This window comes from Orcinus orca, chromosome 16 (assembly GCF_937001465.1).
Source record: "Orcinus orca chromosome 16, mOrcOrc1.1, whole genome shotgun sequence".
NCBI lineage: Eukaryota > Metazoa > Chordata > Mammalia > Artiodactyla > Delphinidae > Orcinus > Orcinus orca.
In genome coordinates this window covers 86022605-86042709 of record NC_064574.1, presented here as the reverse complement: position 1 = coordinate 86042709, position 20105 = coordinate 86022605, and the positions used below count along the sequence as shown (strand labels likewise).

Below are 20105 nucleotides of genomic sequence, written 5' to 3'. Positions count from 1 at the left end.
GAGCCAGAGCAAAAGGGCCCCTCCCTACCTGGAAAGGCCTTGGCTGGCTCCGAGTGGCTGGGGGCCTGGGGCGATGGACAGCAGTGCCCTGTCCCCTAGCGCAGAGGGCGGCAGGACACCACTGCCCAGCTGGTACTCGCTGTTTTCAAAACAAAGAACAGCCTTTTGGAGTATAAGTCACGTAACATACAATCGCCCACTGACAGTGTGCAGCTCGACGGTTTACCCCAAACCAGGGCAAAGGAGACGAGTCCGTGCTGCCTGCCTCTGCTGTAGCACCTGCCTTGAACCACCAAGGTGAGTGGTAATGGTGACCAGAAGCTAGCTACAGTCTCCCCTCCAGACCCAGGGACCTGGACTGCCTGGTTAGAGATGTTCCTGTGAGCTCCCTCCTCAGGGTCCATATGCCCATCTGCCACTGGTGGCCATGGCCTGTCCTTCTGATCCACAAACTTGTTTAATGCTTCCCTGGGGCGAAGCCCTGAGATAGGCACTGTGGGAAAAGAAAATGCTTATGAAGCAATGTCCGAGCGCTGGACGCTCAGAATCTGGCTAGGGAGACAGATATGTGGATTAAAAAAATTAACACCCATTGGGCTTCCCTGGTGGCGCAGTGGTTAAGAGTCCGCCTGCAGATGCAGGGGACACGGTTTTGTGCCCCGGTCCGGGAATAGCCCACATGCCGCGGAGTGGCTGTGCCCGTGAGCCATGGCCGCTGAGCCTGCGCGTCCGGAGCCTGTGCTCCGCAACGGGAGAGGCCACAACAGTGAGAGGCCCAAGTACCGCAAAAAATAAATAAATAAATTAAAAAATCAACACCCACTAATAATAAAAACTCCCAGAAAACTAGGAATAGAGAACTTCTTTAACTTCATAAAGAACATGGGCAAAAACTCTCAGCTAACATCAAAATCAATGGTGAAAGACTGAATGCTTCCCTCTAAGAATGAGAACAAGACAAGGATGCCCACTTTTATCACTGCTATTCTGCATGGTTCTAGCCAGTGTGGTAAGGTGAAGGAAAGAAATATAAGGTACATGGATTAGAGAGAAAATAAATAAAACTAAGCCTATTTACAGATGAAATGATGGTCTACGTAGAAAATCCAAAGGAATATACCAAAGAAACTCCTAGAATTCAAGTTAATTCAGCAAGGATATAGGATATAAAAATCAACCTACAAAAGTCACCTGGCTTTCTATATACTAGCAATTAACATATGAAAATTGAAATTTAAAATGCAATACTATTAATAATCACACAAAAATGAAACACTTAGGTATAAATCTAACAAAACATGTACAGGATGTGTATGCTGAAAACTATAAAATGTGTTGATGAAAGAAATGTGTTGATGAAAGAATTCAAAGATCTAATAAATGGAGGGACATACCATGTTCATGGATTGGAAGCATCAACATAATAATGATGTCAATTCCCTCCAAATTGATATACAGGCCTAACAATTTCTATAAAATCCCAGCAAAATCTTTTATGGATATAGATATAGATATAACTATTCTAAAATTTATATGGAAAGGCACTGGATTAACTAAAACAATTGTGAAAAAGAAAAATTAAGGGGGAGGAATCCAATTTCCAGATTTATTACATAGCTACAGTGAGCAAGACTATGAAGTATTGGTGAAGGACTAGACACATAGATCAATGGAACATAACAGAAAACCCAGAGATGGTCCCACATAAGTATGGTCAATTGATTGTTTTGAAGACCCAAAAGCAATTAAATAAAGAGTAGCCTTTTCAATAAATGATGTTGGAGGAATTGGATGTCCATAAGCAAAGGAAAAGAAAAAAACCAAAACCTTGGCCTAAACCTCACACCTTATACAAAATTGACTCAAAACGTAAAACTACAGCATAGGAGGAAAACTTCAGGACCTACAACTTGGCGAACAGTCCTTAGACATGACACAAAATGCATGGTTCATAAAAGAAAAATATCGATAAACTGGACTGCATCAAAATTAAAGCTTTTGCTTTGCAAAAGACTCTCTTAATAAAATGAAAAAACAAGCTAGTGACTGGTAGAAAATATCTGCCAACCACATATCTGACAAAGGACTCATATTTAGAATATACAAAGAATGCTCAAAACTCAATAGTTAAACAAACAATCCAGTTGGAAAGTGGACAAAGGCATGAAGAGTTGTTTCACCAGAGAGCACACACACAGCAAGTAAGCAGATGAAAAACAGGATGTCCAAGTTCACCGGCCATCGGGGAAAAGCACACTAAGACTGTGATGAGACATCACTACACGTCTATTAAAACAGCTAAAACAAAAAGCAGTGACAACAAGTGCAGAGATCTGTGATCTCTAACACACTGCTGGTGCACATGTAAAATGGGACAACCACTCTAGAAAATCGTTTTTCAGTTTCTTAAAAAAATTCAACATACGCTTAACATACAACCCAGCAACCTCACTCCTGGGCATTTATCCCAGAGGAATGAAAATTTATGTCCACACAAAAACCTGTGCAGGAATGTTCACAGCAGCTTTATTCACAATGGCCACAAACGAGAAGCAACCCAGATGTACTTCAATAAAACAGATGCTCGACTGTGGTACCTCTGTACCATGGAATACTATTCAGCAACGAAAAGGAACGAACTACTAAAGCACACAACTTAGATGGCTCTCAAAGGTCACATACTATGTGATTCCATTTATACAATATTCTTGAAGTGAAAAAATCACGGGGATGGAAAACAGAATTAGTGGCTGCTCGGGATTAGGGCTGGTAGAGGAAAGAGGGTGAGTGTGACTAGAGAGGGGAGGGGGATCTCTGTGGTGACGGGGCAGTTCTGTATCTTGATAAGCAGTGCTGGTTACACAAAACTACGCAGGTGATAGGTAGCCTCAGAATCCCACACATACACTGTACCAATGTCAGTCTCCTGGTTTTGATATTGCACTATAGATACATAAAATGTAACCACTAGGGGAAATTTCCTGTGAACCTATAATTATTTCAAAATAAAAGTAAAAAAAAAGTTAACTAGCAATTACAGCGATATATGTTCCAATGACATGGTGTGGAAAGGGAAGATTACTAGAGGCCAAAGGAAGAGAGACTGGTAGGAAGAGGTGAGGCTCAGAAAACCCTAAGTGCCGAATAATTTCAACAAGTGGCAACAGTGCATCAGAACCGACCCAGAAGGGAAACAGGACTCAAATCAATCCTCAGCTCTCCTTCCTCCCTGTCCCCTCCTCCACCCATTCCTGCACTCTCTCTGGCGACATCACCCCGACTCCCCCACCGCCCCAGAGGACAATAGTTAAAATGTTCCAGAACCATGGAGACAAAGATGCTTCACATTCTCCACATTACGCGCAACAGCAAGCATCCGAGCACAGAGAAAGGAGAAGCGATTTCTCTGGTGAGCTTCTAGGCAAAGGGTCACAGCACCTTTGTGTGAATCACAGGAAGGTTCCCGCAGGCTCGGCAAGGAGCTGGGTCAGGACTTCAGCCCCACCTGCCCCCGAGTCAGGCAGCCAACACACCTACCATTCATGATGGCTCTGCCCGCACGACTCAAATGCAGCACCTCCGACTTGACACAAGAGCTATCCTTCCAGTGCTCTGTTTATGAGTTAAAAAGTTTACTTCCCAAGGAGCACACACAGCCTCACTCATGGGTTAAAGCGAGTCTCTACTCCCTCGGGAATTGATGTTGGAGGCAAAGGCAGGGAACCAAACAGGCCTTTAGAAGCCTGAGCCGTCGTTTACCAAGACTGCTTTCAATGCTGCACAGACCAGGCCTGCCCTAATTACTGGGGTGAACATAGGTTTGGCTTAAAAAAGCCCGGTGTATCCAAAAGCAGCCTGTGTTCCCACTGCACACTGCCACCCAGGCAAGCTGGAACTGGTCCAGATTAACTTCACCCAAACACGAAGAAAAGGCTCCTTATTTCTCCTTTTTAGAAATTCAGGGAAATTGGCAAAACTGCTGACCAACTTTGAATTCTACCAGTGAGCTATAGTCCATTTTCTATATCTTACTCACTTCATTTGGAGGGAAAGGGCATCAAGAAAAAAAGATCTCTCTTTTGCCCTTATTTTAAATTATTCTAGCCAAAAACTACTCTCTGTTAACTTTGTTCTGAATCTCAAAGCTGAGCTCTACGGAACTTTTCTACTCTGGGACATCTGCTTAAAATCTGAGTCCGCTTTTTCCTCCTTTTCAGCAGGAGCTTAAGGTCTTTGGAAATGTTACATTCACTGTATTTTGCAGAAATGATAGTTATATATATCCCCATCATGATATAGAGTTGCTAAGTCTTAAAAAATACTAATACAGCAGGCATAACAGAATAATAAAACATCTTGCCCCATCCTTTTTCAATAAAAAACCAACTTCCTAAAACACAAAGGCCAGGACAATTCTAAAATCCATATATACTCACAAAAGAAAAAACTAAGGCAGAAAACAATTTACTGAAGTCTCAGTAATGGCTATTTAAAAAGCCCTTCTTTCAGTAACAGTGTTACTGAAGTATTAATTTTTTCAATAACCATGCACTTTTATTCAGTTGCCCAAATATAAACAGTTAAAGTATTAAGCAGATTGATGACTTCATCTCAATACTATGTAACACTTTAAACTGTTCAAAGAACACATTTTTTTGAATTTTAGTGTATTTATTTTTTTATACAGTAGGTTCTTATTAGATATCTATTTTATACATATTAGTGTATATATGTTAATCCCAATCTCCCAATTCATCCCACCACCTCCACCCCACCGCCACTTTCCCCTCTTGGTGTCCATACATATGTTCTCTACATCTGTGTCTCTATTTCTGCCCTGCAAACTGGTTCATCTATACTATTTTTCTAGGTTCTACATATATGCGTTAATATACGATATTTGTTTTTCTCCTTCTGACTTACTTCACTCTGTATGACAGTCTCCAGATGCATCCACGTCTCTACAAATGACCCAATTTCGTTCCTTTTTATGGCTGAGTAATATTCCATTGTATATATGTACCACATCTTCTTAATCCATTCATCTACTGATGGGCATTTAGGTTGCTGCCATGACCTGGCTATTGTAAATAGTGCTGCAATGAACATTGGGGTGCACGTGTCTTTTTGAATTACGGTTTTCTCTGGGTATATGCCCAGTAGTGGGATTGCTGGGTCATATGGTAATTCTATGTTTAGTTTTTTAAGGAACGTCCATACTGTTCTCCATGGTGGCTGTATCAATTTACATTCCCACCAACAGCGCAAGAGGGTTCCCTTATCTCCACACCCTCTCCAGCATTTGTTGTCTGTAGATTTTCTGATGATGCCCATTCTAACTGGTGTGAGGTGATACCTCATTGTAGTTTTGATTTGCATTTCTCTAATAATTAGTGATGTTGAGCAGCTTTTCATGTGCTTCTTGGCCATCTGTATGTCTTCTTCGGAGAAATGTCTATTTAGGTCTTCTGCCCATTTTTTGATTGGGTTGTTTGTTTTTTCAATATTGAGCTGCATGAGCTGTTTATTTTGCAGATTAATCCTTTGTCCATTGATTTGTTTGCAAATACTTCCTCCCATTCTGAGGGTTGTCCTTTCGTCTTGTTTGTAGTTTCCTTTGCTTTGCAAAAACTTTTAAGTTTCATTAGGTCCCATTTATTTTTGTTTTTATTTCCATTACTCTAGGAAGTGGATCAAAAAAGATCTTGCTGTGGTTTATGTCAAAGAGTGTTCTTCCTATGTTTTCCTCTAAGATTTTATAGTGTCTGGTCTTACATTTAGGTCTCTAATCCATTTTGAGTTTATTTTTGTGTATGGTGTTGGGGAGTGTTCTAATTTCATTCTTTTACATGTAGCTGTTCAGTTTTCCCAGCACCACTTATTGAAGAGACCGTCTTTTCTCCATTGTATATCCTTGCCTCCTCTGTCATAGATTAGTTGACCATAGGTGCGTGGGTATATCTCTGGGCTTTCTATCCTGTTCCATTGATCTATATTTCTGTTTTTGTGCCAGTACCATACTGTCTTGATTACTGTAGGTTTGTAATATAGTCTGAAGTCAGGGAGTCTGATTCCTCCAGCTCCATTTTTCTCCCCTCAAGACTGCTTTGGCTATTCGGGGTCTTTTGTGTCTCCATACAAATTTTAAGATTTTTTTGTTCTAATCCTGTAAAAAATGCCACTGGTAATTTGATAGGGATTGCACTGAATCTGTAGATTGCTTTGGGTAGTATAGACATTTTCACAATATTGATTATTCCAATCCAAGAACATGGTATATCTCTCCATCTGTTTGTGTCATCTTTGATTTCTTTCATCAGTGTCTTATAGTTTTATGAGTACAAGTCTTTTACCTCCTTAGCTAGGTTTATTCCTAGGTATTTTATTCTTTTTGTTGCAGTGGTGAATGGGATTGTTTCCTTAACTTCTCTTTCTGATCTTTCGTTGTTAGTGTATAGGATGCAAGAGATTTCTGTGCATTAATTTTGTATCCTGCAACTTTACCAAATTCATTGATTAGATCTAGTAGTTTTCTGGTGGCATCTTTAGGATTCTCTCCGTATAGTATCATGTCATCTGCAAACAGTGACATTTTTACTTCTTCTTTTCCAATTTGTATTCCTTTTATTTCTTTTTCTTCTCTGATTGCTGTGGCTAGGACTTCCAAAACTATGTTGAATAATAGTGGCGAGAGTGGACATCCTTGTCTTGTTCCTGATCTTAGAGGAAATGCTTTCAGTTTTTCACCATTGAGAATGATGTTTGCTGTGGGTTTGTCATATGTGGCCTTTATTATGTTGAGGTAGGTTCCCTCTATGCCCACTTTCTGGAGAGTTTTTATCATAAATAGGTGTTGAATTTTGTCAAAATCTGTTTCTGCATCTATTGAGATGATCATATGGTTTTTATTCTTCAATTTGTTAATATGGTGTATCACATTGATTGATTCGCGTATATATAGTAAGAATCCTTGCATCCCTGGGATAAATCCCACTTCATCATGGTGTATGATCTTTTTAATGTGTTGGTGGATTCTGTTTGCTAGTATTTTGTTGAGGATTTTTGCATCTATATTCATCAGTGATATTGGTCTGTATTTTTCATTTTTTGTAGTATCTTTGTCTGGTTTTGGTATCAGGGCAATAGTGATCTCACAGAATGAGTTTGGGAGTGTTCCTTCCTCTGCAATTTTTTGGAAGAGTGAGAAGCATGGGTGTTAGCTCTTCTCTAAATGTTTGATAGAATTCACCTGTGAAGCCATCTGGTCCTGGACTTCTGTTTGTTGGAAGTTTTTTTTTTTTTTTTTCAGTACACGGGCCTCTCACTGTCGTGGCCTCTCCTGTTGCGGAGCACAGGCTCCGGACGCGCAGGCTCAGCGGCCATGGCTCATGGGCCCAGCCGCTCCATGCCATGTGGGATCTTCCTGGGCCAGGGCACGAACCTGCGTCCCCCGCATCGGCAAGCGGACTCTCAACCACTGTGCCACCAGGGAAGCCCTGTTGGAAGATTTTTAATCACCGTTTCAATTTTATTATTTGTGATTGGTCTGTTCATATTTTCTATTTCTTCGTGGTTCAGTCTTGGAAGGTTATACCTTTCTAAGAACTTGTCCGTTTCTTCCAGGTTGTCCATTTTATTGACATATAGTTGCTTGTAGTAATCTCTCATGATGCTTTGTATTTCTGCGGTGTCCGTTGTAACTTCTCCTTTTTCATTTCTAATTTTATTGATTTGAGTCCTCTCCCTCTTTTTCTTTTTTTTTTTTTTGCGGTACACGGGCCTCTCACCGCTGTGGCCTCTCCCACTGCAGAGAACAGGCTCTGGATGCGCAGGCCCAGCAGCCACGGGTCACGGGCCCAGCCGCTCCGCGGCATGTTGGATCTTCCTGTACCGGGGCACAAACCCGTATCCCCTGCATCAGCAGGCGGACTCTCAACCACTGCACCACCAGGGAAGCCCCTCCCTCTTTTTCTTGATGAGTCTGGCTACATGTTTATCAATTTTGTTTATCTTCTCAAAGAACCAGCTTTTAGTTTTATTGATCTTTGCTATTGTTTTGTTTCTCTTTCATCTATTTCTGCTCTGATCTTTATTATTTCTTTTCTTCTACTAACTTTAGGGTTTTTTTGTTCTTCTTTCTCTAGTTTCTTTAGGTGTAAGGTTAGATTATTTGAGATTTTTCTTGTTTCTTGAGGTAGGCTTGTATTGCTGTAAACTTCCCTCTTAGAACTGCTTTTGCTGCATCCCATAGGTTTTGGATCGTCGTGTTTTCATTGTCATTTGTCTCAGGTAATTTTTGATTTCCTCTTTGATTTATTTAGTGATCTCTTGGTTATTTAGTAACACATTGTTTAGTCTCCATGTGTTTGTGTTTTTTACGGTTTTTTCCCTGTAATTGATTTCTAATCTCATAGCATTGTGGTTGGAAGAGATGCTTGATATGATTTCAATTTTCTTAAACTTACCAAGGCTTGATTTGTGACCAAAGATGTGATCTATCCTGGAGAATGTTCCATGTGCACTTGAGATGAAAGTGTAATCTGCTGTTTTGGGATGGAATGTCCTATAAGTATCAATTAAATCTATCTGGTCTGTTGTGTCATTTAAACCTTGTGTTTCCTTATTAATTTTCTGTCTGGATGATCTGTCCATTAGTGTAAGTGAGGTGCTAAAGTCCCCCACTATTATTGTGTTACTGTCGATTTCCTCTTTCATAGCTGTTAGCAGTTGCCTTATGTGTTGATGTGCTCCTATGTTGAGTGCATATATGTTTATAATTGTTATATCTTCTTCTTGGATTGATCCCTTGATCATTATGTAGTGTCCTTCCTTGTCTCTTGTAACATTCTTTATTTTAAAGTCTATTTTATCTGATATGAGTATTGCTACTCCAGCTTCCTTTTGATTTCCGTGTGCATGGAGTATTTTTTTCCATCCCCTCACTTTCAGTCTGTATGTGTCCCTAGGTCTGAAGTGGGTCTCTTGTAGACAGCATATGGGTCTTGTTTTTGTATCCATTCAGCAAGCCTGTGTCTTTTGGTTGGAGCATTTAATCCATTCACGTTTAAGGTAATTATTAATATTTATGTTCCTATTACCATTTTCTTAATTGTTATGCATTTGTTTTTGTAGGTCCTTTTCTCCTCTTGTGTTTCCCACTTAGAGAAGTTCCTTTAGCATTTATTGTAGAGCTGGTTTGGTGATGCTGAATTCTCTTAGCTTTTGCTTGTCTGTAAATCTTTTGATTTCTCCGTCGAATCTGGATGAGATCCTTGCTGGCTAGAGTAATCTTGGTTGTACGTTCTTCTCTTGCATCACTTTAAATATATCGTGCCAGTCCCTTCTGGCTTGTAGTTTCTGCAGAGAAATCTGCTATTAACCTTATGGGAGTTCCCTTGTATGTTGTCATTTTTCCCTTGTCGCTTTCAATAATTTTTCTTTGTCTTTCATTTTTGTCAATTTGATTACTATGTGTCTCCGCGTGTTTCTCCTTGGGTTTCTCCTGTCTGGGACTCTTTGCGCTTCCTGGACTTGGGTGGCTATTTCGTTTCCCATGTTAGGGAAGTTTTCGACTATAATCTCTTCAAATATTTTCTCAGGTCCTTTCTCTCTTCTCCTTCTGGGACTTCTATAATGCGAATGCTGTTGTGTTTAATGTTGTCCCGAAGGTCTCTTAAGCCGTCTTCATTTTTTTTCATTCTTTTTCTTTATTGTGTTCTGTGGCAGTGAATTCCACCATTCTGTCTTCCAGGTCACTTATCTGTTCTTCTGCCTCAGTTATTCTGCTACTGATTCCTTCTAGTGTTTTTTTGTGTTTTTTTTTGCGGTACGCAGGCCTCTCACTATTGTGTCCTCTCCCGTTGTGGAGCACAGGCTCCGGACACGCAGGCTCAGCGGCCATGGCTCAGGGGCCTAGCCACTCCATGGCATGTGGGATCTTCCCAGACTGGGGCATGAACTTGTGTCCCCTGCATTGGCAGGTGGACTCTCAACCACTGGGCCACTGGGGAAGCCCCCCTTCTAGTGTAGTTTTCGTTTCAGTTATTGTACTGTTCATCTCTGTTGTTTGTTCTAAATTCTTCTACGTCTTTGTTATACATTTCTTGCATCTTCTCCATCTTTGCCTCCATTCTTTTTCCGAGGTGCTGGATCATCTTCACTATCATTATTCTGAATTCTTTTTCTGGAAGGTTGCCTATCTCCACTTCATTTAGTTGTTTTTCTGGGGTTTTACCTTGTTCCTTCATCTGGTACAAAGTCCTCTGCCTTTTCATTTTGTCTGTCTTTCTGTGAATGTGGTTTTCCTTCCACAGGTGGCAGAATTGTAGTTCTTCTTGCTTCTGCTCAAAGAACACATTTTTAAGACAACTTATAAATCCAGCAATTTAAACTTTTAGTCAAAGAATAGCTTCCCTGTCTGCTGGGGATGTAGATTAGTGTGTGTGTGTGTGTGTGTGTGTGTGTGTGTGTGTGTGTGTGTGTGTGTGTGTGTGTGTGTGTGTGTGAGTGTGTTCGGTTTTACTGGATGAAGACCAAAAACTGCAAATCCTGTTAACTCGTTTCAAAATAGATTTTGTTAGTTTAGCCCCTAATCAAACCAAATCTTTTCAGATTAGTCATTCCTTACTAAACTCTTCCCACAATAAATACTAAAGCTAAGAAAGATGTAAAACGCTAGTAGATCAAATGAGCTTTCTCTACAGAATGAAAGTTACATGAAGAAAATGTTAAGGTTTTGCACGTTCACCCAATTAGATAACAGCATATGTACTTGGAAAGCTCTGTTTTTGTTGTTTTTTAAACCCACTAGGCTGAGTTGTTTGCCTTTGGCCAGCATCCAAATAAAAGAAATGCTGCCAGAAATGTAAACAGGATACATTTCTTTAAGTTAATGAGTCCAGCAAGCAAGGGCAGACGGCTCCTCTCAGTTTCTCTCTGAGGCTGGAGTGGAGGCTACCTTCTAACTTACAGGTCGGAGAAAAAGCGAGGAAGGGGATGTGGCAAGCAGCAACCCAGTCACCAGAGCGCCATCATTTCTATGACACAGAGCTGGACGGCCTCCCGGGCCAGGGTCCTGTCCCCACTACACCTCTTCCTCCTGTGAGCTTTGGGAACAAATGCATTGCTCTCATAGAACAGACTGTCCCTCACCACGCCCCCTCTCCAGGAAAGCCACCTACAGAGGTCTCCCTGCAGCCAGACTGAAGGCTGTCTGGCAAAGAAAAGTGCCAGGGAACGGGGGAAAGGCCAAAGAGGTGCTCGATATGGCGCCTGCTCCGAGCTTCCAATACTATCACAGGAGTGGGGCAGAGCATTGAAAGCACAGGCCAGAGGTAAACACCACCATCTGGGGTAGATGAAAGGTCTTGGGACAGTCAGAAACGTCACATCAGTGAGAGGAGCAGGTTAAAGCCAGACTGTGACAAGCTAAGAAGTCTGGAATTTCCTCTGTAAGAAGCAGGGAGCGATCAAGGCTCTGGGAAGGAGCAGAACGAGATCAGGGAAGGAGCAACTGCAGGTGGGGAGGGCGCTCAGCAGGCACGCTGAGGCTCTCGCCTACGGAGGTGACGCACAGGGAGATCTAAAAGCGGAGAGCACGGGATGGCTCGGGAGGGGTGAGATTTGGGTGAGTTTATGACAAATTAAATTTAACGGGACAATGGGAAAGCCAAGGCAAAATTTTCAGGAAATAGATGGAAGTGCAAGAAAAATTCTAGGTGTAGGAAGTGCCCGGAGAAGCACCATTAGCTCTTTTTTGCTGCCTAGAAAAGGCTGGTTCTCCTAGAAGTTTAAAAAAAAAAGAAAGGAATTCCGCATCAGTTCAGAATTCCTCAGATCTCCTAAACCGGAATGTGAAAATCCACACTCAATTTCAGAACTCAAGAGCCAGCTGACTGGAGCCTTGTGAAGTCATCTCCTGGCGCCGCAAACCAACCAACCTGTCTCTCATCCACTCTTCCAGGTGCGTGAGCACTGGAAGCTGCCTGACTAAATGATTCACTAAACGTTATAAAGACAAACTGTGGTACGAGGGGAAGTGAAGCCTTCCTGTTATGTACAGAAAATATTAAAGAAACTTGAGAATAAGTAAATACTAACTATCATTCCAAGGGGAAAAGATTCCTGCAAACGCTACAAACAGATAACACAGCTTAATGTGCTAGTTCAGGGTTTTCAAAATTCAAGTTGGGACTCACATTGTGAAATAATTTAGCAAGAATTAAAAAAATAAAATACAGTGGTAAATATCTGAATAAACTGTAAATAGTAAAGGTAAGTGCTTCATTGAATTCCCATTTCAGTTTAGACAGATATGCTGATATACGGAAAGATATACATGGATGGGGGTATGCGTGTGTATTAGCTCACTTCATCTTTGTGACCATGAGAGGTATGTAGTATTGTGCCCATTTTACAGAGTAGAAAATGGAAGCTCAATCACCCAGCCACTGAGGGTGATTCAGGCTCAGGCTAGTGTTTTTTCATCTATATTCTCTTCCTCTACGGGTGTGGCTGGGGAGATAAGGGAGCAAAGAAAGAGGCAGGAGGTGGAAGTTGCCCTATTCGCTGTTTTTCACACAGTTGACAGCAGGCACTGAGGCTAGAACCATCTGAATTGACCTTCCATGGACGCAGTGTTTCTGTTATTCTCCAGAATTTTTGTTTTTAAAGCAGTAATTAAATCTAGAACTATGGGATATATGTTGCACGCCTGGTTAAATTAGAGGAAATTCAGCAAGTTCAGATTCTACTTTGATTTCCAAACAGTAAAAAACCTCATATACGTTATCTTGGCACAGAATAGAAGAGCCTGTGGCCGCTCTGTCCAACAGGGAGGCCCCCAGCCACCTGTGTCTGGTGAGCAGTGGAAGGTGGCCAGTCTGAATTCAATGTGTTATAAATACATACTGGATTTCAGAGACTGACTATGAAAAGATAAATGTATTTTATCTTTTAATATTGATGACATGTTGAAAGTATAACATTTGGGGTAGTTTAGATTATTAAGATACATTATTAAAATTATTTTTGTGTTTCTTTTGCCTTCCTTAATGTGGCTGAAGTATATATGTGGCTCACGTTACATTTCTGTTGGACAGCATTGCTTATGGGCACATTTCTTAAAATGGAATTTGTTTCTTTCTGATTACGAAAATATTTTTAGTGTAGAAAATAGAGGAAACATAGAAATGCATAAAAAAGATAATTAAATCCTCAAAAATATCACTAACTAAAAATAAATTTTGTTAACATCTTAGAATGTTATCTGTATCATTCTGTATATAAATTCTCTTTGTGTGTATAAGCATTTTATAAATCTTTAAAAACACTTCAAGCAATATATCAAACATTTCCCCATGTCATTAAATATTTCAAAACACAGAGGTTTGTAATTGTTGCATAGCAATCCAATACTGGGATGTACTAGAATTAAACTGATGCCCCATTGCTGAACACCTGAATTGTTTCCAATGCATGGGAAGTGTGAACACATGTCAGGGACTCCCTGGTACAGGCGTATCTGCACATACCTGACTCTTCTCCTGTGACAGATTCCTAGAAGTGGAACTGCTGGATCAGAGTATGAACACATTTTGAGGAGTCTGATAAATATTACTAAACTGCTCTCCAGAAAGGCTGTAGTAATTTACACACTCATATTTGGTAACTCTTCATTTTCCCCAAGTTTTTTTTTTTAAATTGGTCTGTTTGCTTTGCTAAAATTGTCCTCCAGTAATATTTAGCCAGTCACATTCTCAAACCATAGCTCCATGAGAAATCACAATAATTAGCAACTGAAAATGAAGCAAATTTAGGGTGTGCATACACGCATGCGTGCGTGTGTGTGTACTGACAACAAAGAGTTAGGGGAAAAAAATAGAAAATTAATAGACATGTGCCTTCTATATTTCAAATAAGCTTTTATATAAGTATTCATTTTCCCCTCTAAGTCCTACTAATAACATTAATAATAAGCTAAATAAGTTAATAAAATAAATGAATGATAAATAAAATTAGTTCACTAAAATAATGGAGAAGATAATAATAGAGTAACCATTACTAATAAAAATGCTTGACTTTCCCAAGCATGTGTGATGTCTAAAGTCTCTCACTTCCAATCAGAGAATGTGGATCAGTCAACACTTCCAATCAAACATTTTACATCAAGGCATAAAGAAGAATTCAAAACATTTAGCCCGAGTTCTTAGGAGAAGTTTCCAAATCAGGAGAGCCTTGAATTTGATGAGAGAGTTAACATCAATTTGTGTCTACATAAACAGAAATCCCTAGAAATAATGAGGCCTTAAGAGAAGGCGTAAGAGGGGAAAAAATAGCCTGGACAACATGTCGGCTTGTTCACTGTCCCCACCTCTCCCATCTGAAGCTGGCTCAAAGACTGACTACAGAAAAGTTAAAAGATGATAAAATGACTACTGCAGAATTCAATTACTATGCCACACAATAAAACTCAACGGTAACATAAACAGCACCGAAAACACACTTGGACATGTCAGCGTTAGGTAGACTTGCACTGAACTGCTTCGACACTGCAGCATTTCAAGCAAATCAAGTCATAGGAATTGAGCAGAATGGGTCATCGCAGAGAGAAGGGCAGCTATTCAGCTCACTAAAGAGAGCACTTAAAACACGACAAGCCCGCTTTCGTGCCCCGCGGAGGAGTGCAGTGAAATGAGGTCGAGGTGCCTGAAAGCTCTACTGTTATTTGGGCCCTTTCCTTGATCCTGCTCTTCAGAACCTCTCTATGCGATGGACCAGTAGTAGTTTGGGGAGCAGAAAATGAAAATCTTAATTTATGCCTTAATTAGCACTTACAGAGAGCAGAGAGTTGGTCTCCACAACTTTCAATACGTATTTCGTGTTCGTGCATTTCCTCTCACTCGTACCAACGTGGACAAGCCGTGCTGTGGCCTCTAACACCGGCACGTAGCGCACACACGGCAGCACAGTTCAGCAGTAGACTCGGCAGGACACAGGCTCTGCCACCTCTGTGCCTTTGAGAAAGTGACTTCAGGACTCTCTGCGGGTCGCCAAGGCAGGGGCCGAGAGACCTACTTGCCCTTGGAGCCTGTGCCTCCCCCTGCAGGCTGGCACCCACGGCGGCCACCCCGGGAGGCCAACACTCACAGGGGTCGCGAGGGCCTGTGCTGGACAGAGCCGGGCCACACGCCCACAGGAGGGGCCTGCAGCACGGGGTGACAACCACCACCCCTGCCTCATTGCCCAGCTGTCAGCAAGTGCCCCAGTGCCACCTTCAGAACAGGGCTAGAACTTGACCATTTACTGCCACTCCCTTGGCTATCGCTTTGGCCTAGCCACCGTCATCTCTCACCTGGATCACTGCGAATCTTCTAATTGGTCTCCTCGTGTCTACACTTGTCCCCATCAGTCTGTTCTCGAAATAAGTCAGTTCACAGCACTCTCTGCCCAAACCCTCTCTCATCAGAGGAAAAGCCCAGAAGGCCTGATCTGGCGCTGTCACTTCTCTGACCCCATCCCTCCTGCCTGCTCCACGCCAGTCACATGGCCACCGTGCTTCAGCCTCGGGGTCTTTGCACTTCTGGTTCTTGATGCCTGCAACCCTTCTGCCCTAGATATCCACACAACTCACTGCTGTCTCCTGTGAGTCTTACTCAGATGTCAGCTTAGCAAGGCCTTCCCTGGCCATCTTCTCCTCCACCTGCTCCCACCCCATACCCACCCTTCCCGTCCCTTCCATGCTTCTCTCTCGAGCACTTGCTGCTAGCCAGCTAGTGTACCTGACAGTTTACTCGTTTATCTGGTTTATAATATTTCTCCCCCACTGGAGCGCAAGGCCCCAGAGGAAGACTCCTTTGTCTGCTTTGCACACTCCCGTATTTCCAGTCCCCGCCCACGGATCTACAGATGTGGACAGGATAAACACACAGATCTCAGGTTCTTCATCCGCTAAACAAGGGGAACAATCCTTTCTATCTCCCAGTCTGCAGCGAGGAATATCTGAAGCAAGAGATATTGTATATTAACAATTAGATTTGCCTTGTACCAAAATTGGTCAGATAGTACACAAACCAAACATCATTAGTCATTTCAATTTATTTCTCCCTGGACATCTCACCACATGAGGAATCATTATTGAGGTTAATACACTAATGCCGGCCCATACTTTATTTGAAAGCAATTCAGTTATATAACAGGTCTGGAAAATTCCTTTTAAAACTATCTCCTTTTCATATGTCAAAGATAAAAGAAAAGCCTGTTTAAAGGAGAAGTTCAACCAAAGAGACAGCTTAACAAGTACAAGTACATTAACAAGTACATTAAATCTGCAAAGTGACAGTTTAAGTAGAAGCAATTTTCACATATATGTATATTACTTTTTTTTTTTTTTAAAGGAAAACAACATTTTAATACAACCTTTTCAAAATGATTTGAAATGTGCTAGCATCATTGGGAAACAACTTTCAATATTTACCCACAACATGAATTGATTCTGATTGGATTTTTGGTCTAATTTTTAAAGGTAAATAATGAAATTTATAGGAGAAAACTATGGAAAACATCCCTACATTTTTTTTTAACTGTCCTTTTTTTTACTTCTTTTAAAAGCATACTGATGCTTTTCTGGTTAATAAGATACAAGTAATTCTTTAAAAGCATACTGAATCTGAAGCAGCCTTCCAGTACGATGCCTTCTCCTAGTCAACAGATACAATAAATACGATCACTTTCTTGTAGGGAGAAGTTCTGACATTAGAAAGGGATCAACCCCAGGAGCGGAAGGGATCTCTTGTGAAATATCTAGCTTAAATTTCCAGGGTTTGCTGCAATGGGTAAAATAACAGAAGTAATAATAATAACCGTATCATTTCCTTTAGGAGGAACTTAGGATCCTAAGAAGAAGAAGAAGAAGAAGCTGGATCCCAAACAACAGATCCTAGCAGTCGCTGGAAAGATAAGAAGAAAAAACTGGGGAAGTGGGGCCCCAGGGAAGATCTCCTTCACAGGGACACGAGGCAGCAGCTCAGCCTTTGTCGACAGTAGGTGCAGAATCGGAAGAAAGAGACTTCTTGTGTAGTCAAGTGATGGGACTCCATCCTCTACAACCAAAAGAGATTAGAATTTGAAAGAGAGCACAGCCTTACTGAAAGCCCAAGCCTGAAGGCCCCGGGCTTGGCATATGGGGGGTGTGTCCCAAAGGCCGGAAGCACTGGCACCAAGAGACCCAGAAAGGAAGGCCCAGCTCCCACCCGGGCAGGGCCTTCCCACGTCCCAGCCCCAGGCCCGCGTGTTTGGAGGTGAATCAAGCCATCTTACATGGAAGACAAACTGGACCTCCATTCAGCACACGTCAGCTGCTTCACAGTCCTCAGATAAACTTTATATAATGACCATGAGAGTAACTGTTACCAAACTTTTGTTTACTATATAGACTTCTTAAAAAACTCATTTGAGAAGAGACCTCCAGCTACAATCGATGTACCTGAAAGTGCACTGCCCGTACTCCACAGGCTCTAGAGTAGGAAAGAAGATTGTAAAATGAGAATTATTTCTATTGACAGGCTCCCAGTGAGCTACACTCGATTCGATTCTGTTCTGCCAGCCCTCACTGAGGGGCCGCTGTGCCAGCAGGATGGGGAGCAATGCTGCTTTCTAACAGTCGACAGCGCACTCCAGCTGCACACACGTGAAACAGGCGCTCCACCGAATGGATTCTGATCACTGGTTCAAAGACAGTCCAGCAGGTCACACACACCACCAATGTCCACATCGGGAACCAGGTGAAGTCACATTTTGCTTCCACATAAAACCAAAGGCAATCTGGTATTCAGCACCTAAAGCATTCGTTATTTAGAGCGTGGACGGAACCTCCTGGAAAGTCTCCCTAGCAATGCGATGCCACAAGACAAAAAGGCTTTCAAGCGCTCAACAGAACAGCACTTCAGAGCATTCTTCATTAGAAACTCGCAAACTGAGTTAATCCTTTCGTTACTAATTCTGTGAAAAAACTATTTTCAGTTTTCAAGTAAGGAAGAATACTTCCTTAAAGACCCACATCTGCTTTTCCTCAAAATTATGATAAATCATTCAGACAGTGTTTTCCTTAGCTTACTTTTTTTTCTTTCAAAGCTGCTAAGACATTAACAGACAGTCTTTAGACTTTCGTAATTTGCTAAAACCGGGTGACTTCATGCTCCCGAGCGGCCATTCCCAGTTTCTACGACTTCCACCAAAGCCACACGAATGTACGGACATTTATCACGAACCTCAAGGTCCACGGAGATAAGGTGGGGCGAGTACAGAAAAGACAAGCAAAGCCCCCACAAAACCTCTACCCCAACTAATGATAGAGCTGGCAAATGAAGTAGTTACTCAACATTTTTAGATGGGTTTAAGGATAAATACATATATAAAAATCAAAAGAACTTGGTACCTTTAAAGTGTAATTGCTTTGTCCCAAGTCAGAAGCGGTTACAGCTCTAAGGTGAAACCAAGTTTCAAAATTACAAATATTTACCAGCTTTGATGAAACAGAATGCTCTCGTTCAACAGGATGATGCTCTGTATTTTTCTAATTATTTAAAAAGTCGATGATGCCATGCTCACAGTACAAACTTCATCAGGTACAAAAGGGTATCTGGTGACAAGTCTCCCGCCTGCCGGGTCCTGCTGCCTCGCATCCCCTCCGCAGAGGACACGGCAGCCCTGCTCAGCAAAGCATGCTGACGGGTCACAGACACCAAGGAGACCCCCTGTCCGATGCATGTGAAGCATGCGGATAACGGGGACCGACTGACCTGCTGCACCTGGAGAGGACGAGGCTGCATGAAGCGACGGCAGAGAGCAGAGGCGGGCAGGACCAGGCAGGAAGGGAACGCAGGGTGGAAACGGAGCCCGAGGACCAGCGTGCAGGTAGGGTCTGACTGCACTGGACTGAGCCCAGGCAGGACTGGAAAACTGGGACACACCGGATGGGTTAGAAGACTCTGGGATGTGAGGCCCAGGCTGTCCCTGCCCGTCTGCGGACTCCTCGGGGCCTGAGGAAGACCCGCCGGCACCCAGGCTGGCAGCGAGCCTGTGTTCAGAGCAGGCGGAAGGGCAGCTCCCACCCGCTGTCCTGACTCATGTGAGCCCATGCTCGTCTTTAGGAAGCCCGAGTACCTGAGTTAAAGACAATTAGTGGAGCAGAATAAAGACCGCTCTCGACTTTGTCCAAATTCGCAAATAAGGTCAGAGTCACAGCCTGAAACTGTCCGCGGATTTCCTCTGCAAATGTGAAGTCTTGAATATTCAGGAGTCACCTTCTCATTGAGGCCTTACCTGGCCACCCTATTTAAAACCACAGCCCCACAAAATTCCTCGTTTCCTTTTCCTGTTTTCACGGCACAGAATTTCACAGAAGGTCAGAGCTGGAACGAACTCTAAAAGGGACTGCATCAGGTCCCCCTGCAGGTGTGAATCCCTTATAACTAACAGCCTTCCAGCTATAAACGGTTGTCAGACTCACTTTCCGGAAAGGACTTCCTGACTTACCCCCTAAGCACCCTTCCTGTGTCCCCGAGGTGCCCGCGCTCACCTGTACCTCTCAGCTGAAATGACCTCTGTGCGGCCCCGTGAGGCCACCTGCTCTCTGAGCGCAGTGCCTGCGACACAATGACCTTTACTTCTGGAGCCTAACGGACAGTGGGCACTCTGACAGGAGGAAACCATTTCTATCCTGCAGCCTCGGTCCCATTCAGTTCATCCAAAGACACCAGGTGCCAGCACTATGGCAGCCACCGAGGCTGCAGCAGAGATGGAGACAGAGGGGCTCCTGCCCGCATGAAGCTTCCTTGCGAGTGGAGGAGCATTTCAAAGTGCAACTCAACAGAAAGTGAAACAAACTGCAACCCAGCCCTTGCGATCCGGGATCTAAAGGAAATAAAATACTCAGCAGAGAGAAGCGTAAAGGAGGCTTCTGTCAGCATAGTGGTCAGGGAAGGCCACTTAGGTGCTGTGTAAGCTGACCTTGATGACAGGAAGGAGCTTTCCTAGCGGAAAGGAAGCAAAGGGCCTGCGCTTAGCATTTTTGAAAAACTAAACCTCAGAGAGGCCTGGAGCTTGGT

The 20105-nt window shown here is 42.6% G+C and overlaps 1 protein-coding gene across 12 annotated transcripts in view; it reads right to left on the bottom strand.

Annotated features, from left to right (window-relative positions):
• GNA12 (G protein subunit alpha 12) overlaps positions 1 to 20105 on the bottom strand; it is a 126048-nt gene that overhangs the window by 75770 nt on the left and 30173 nt on the right. The window lies entirely within an intron of this gene.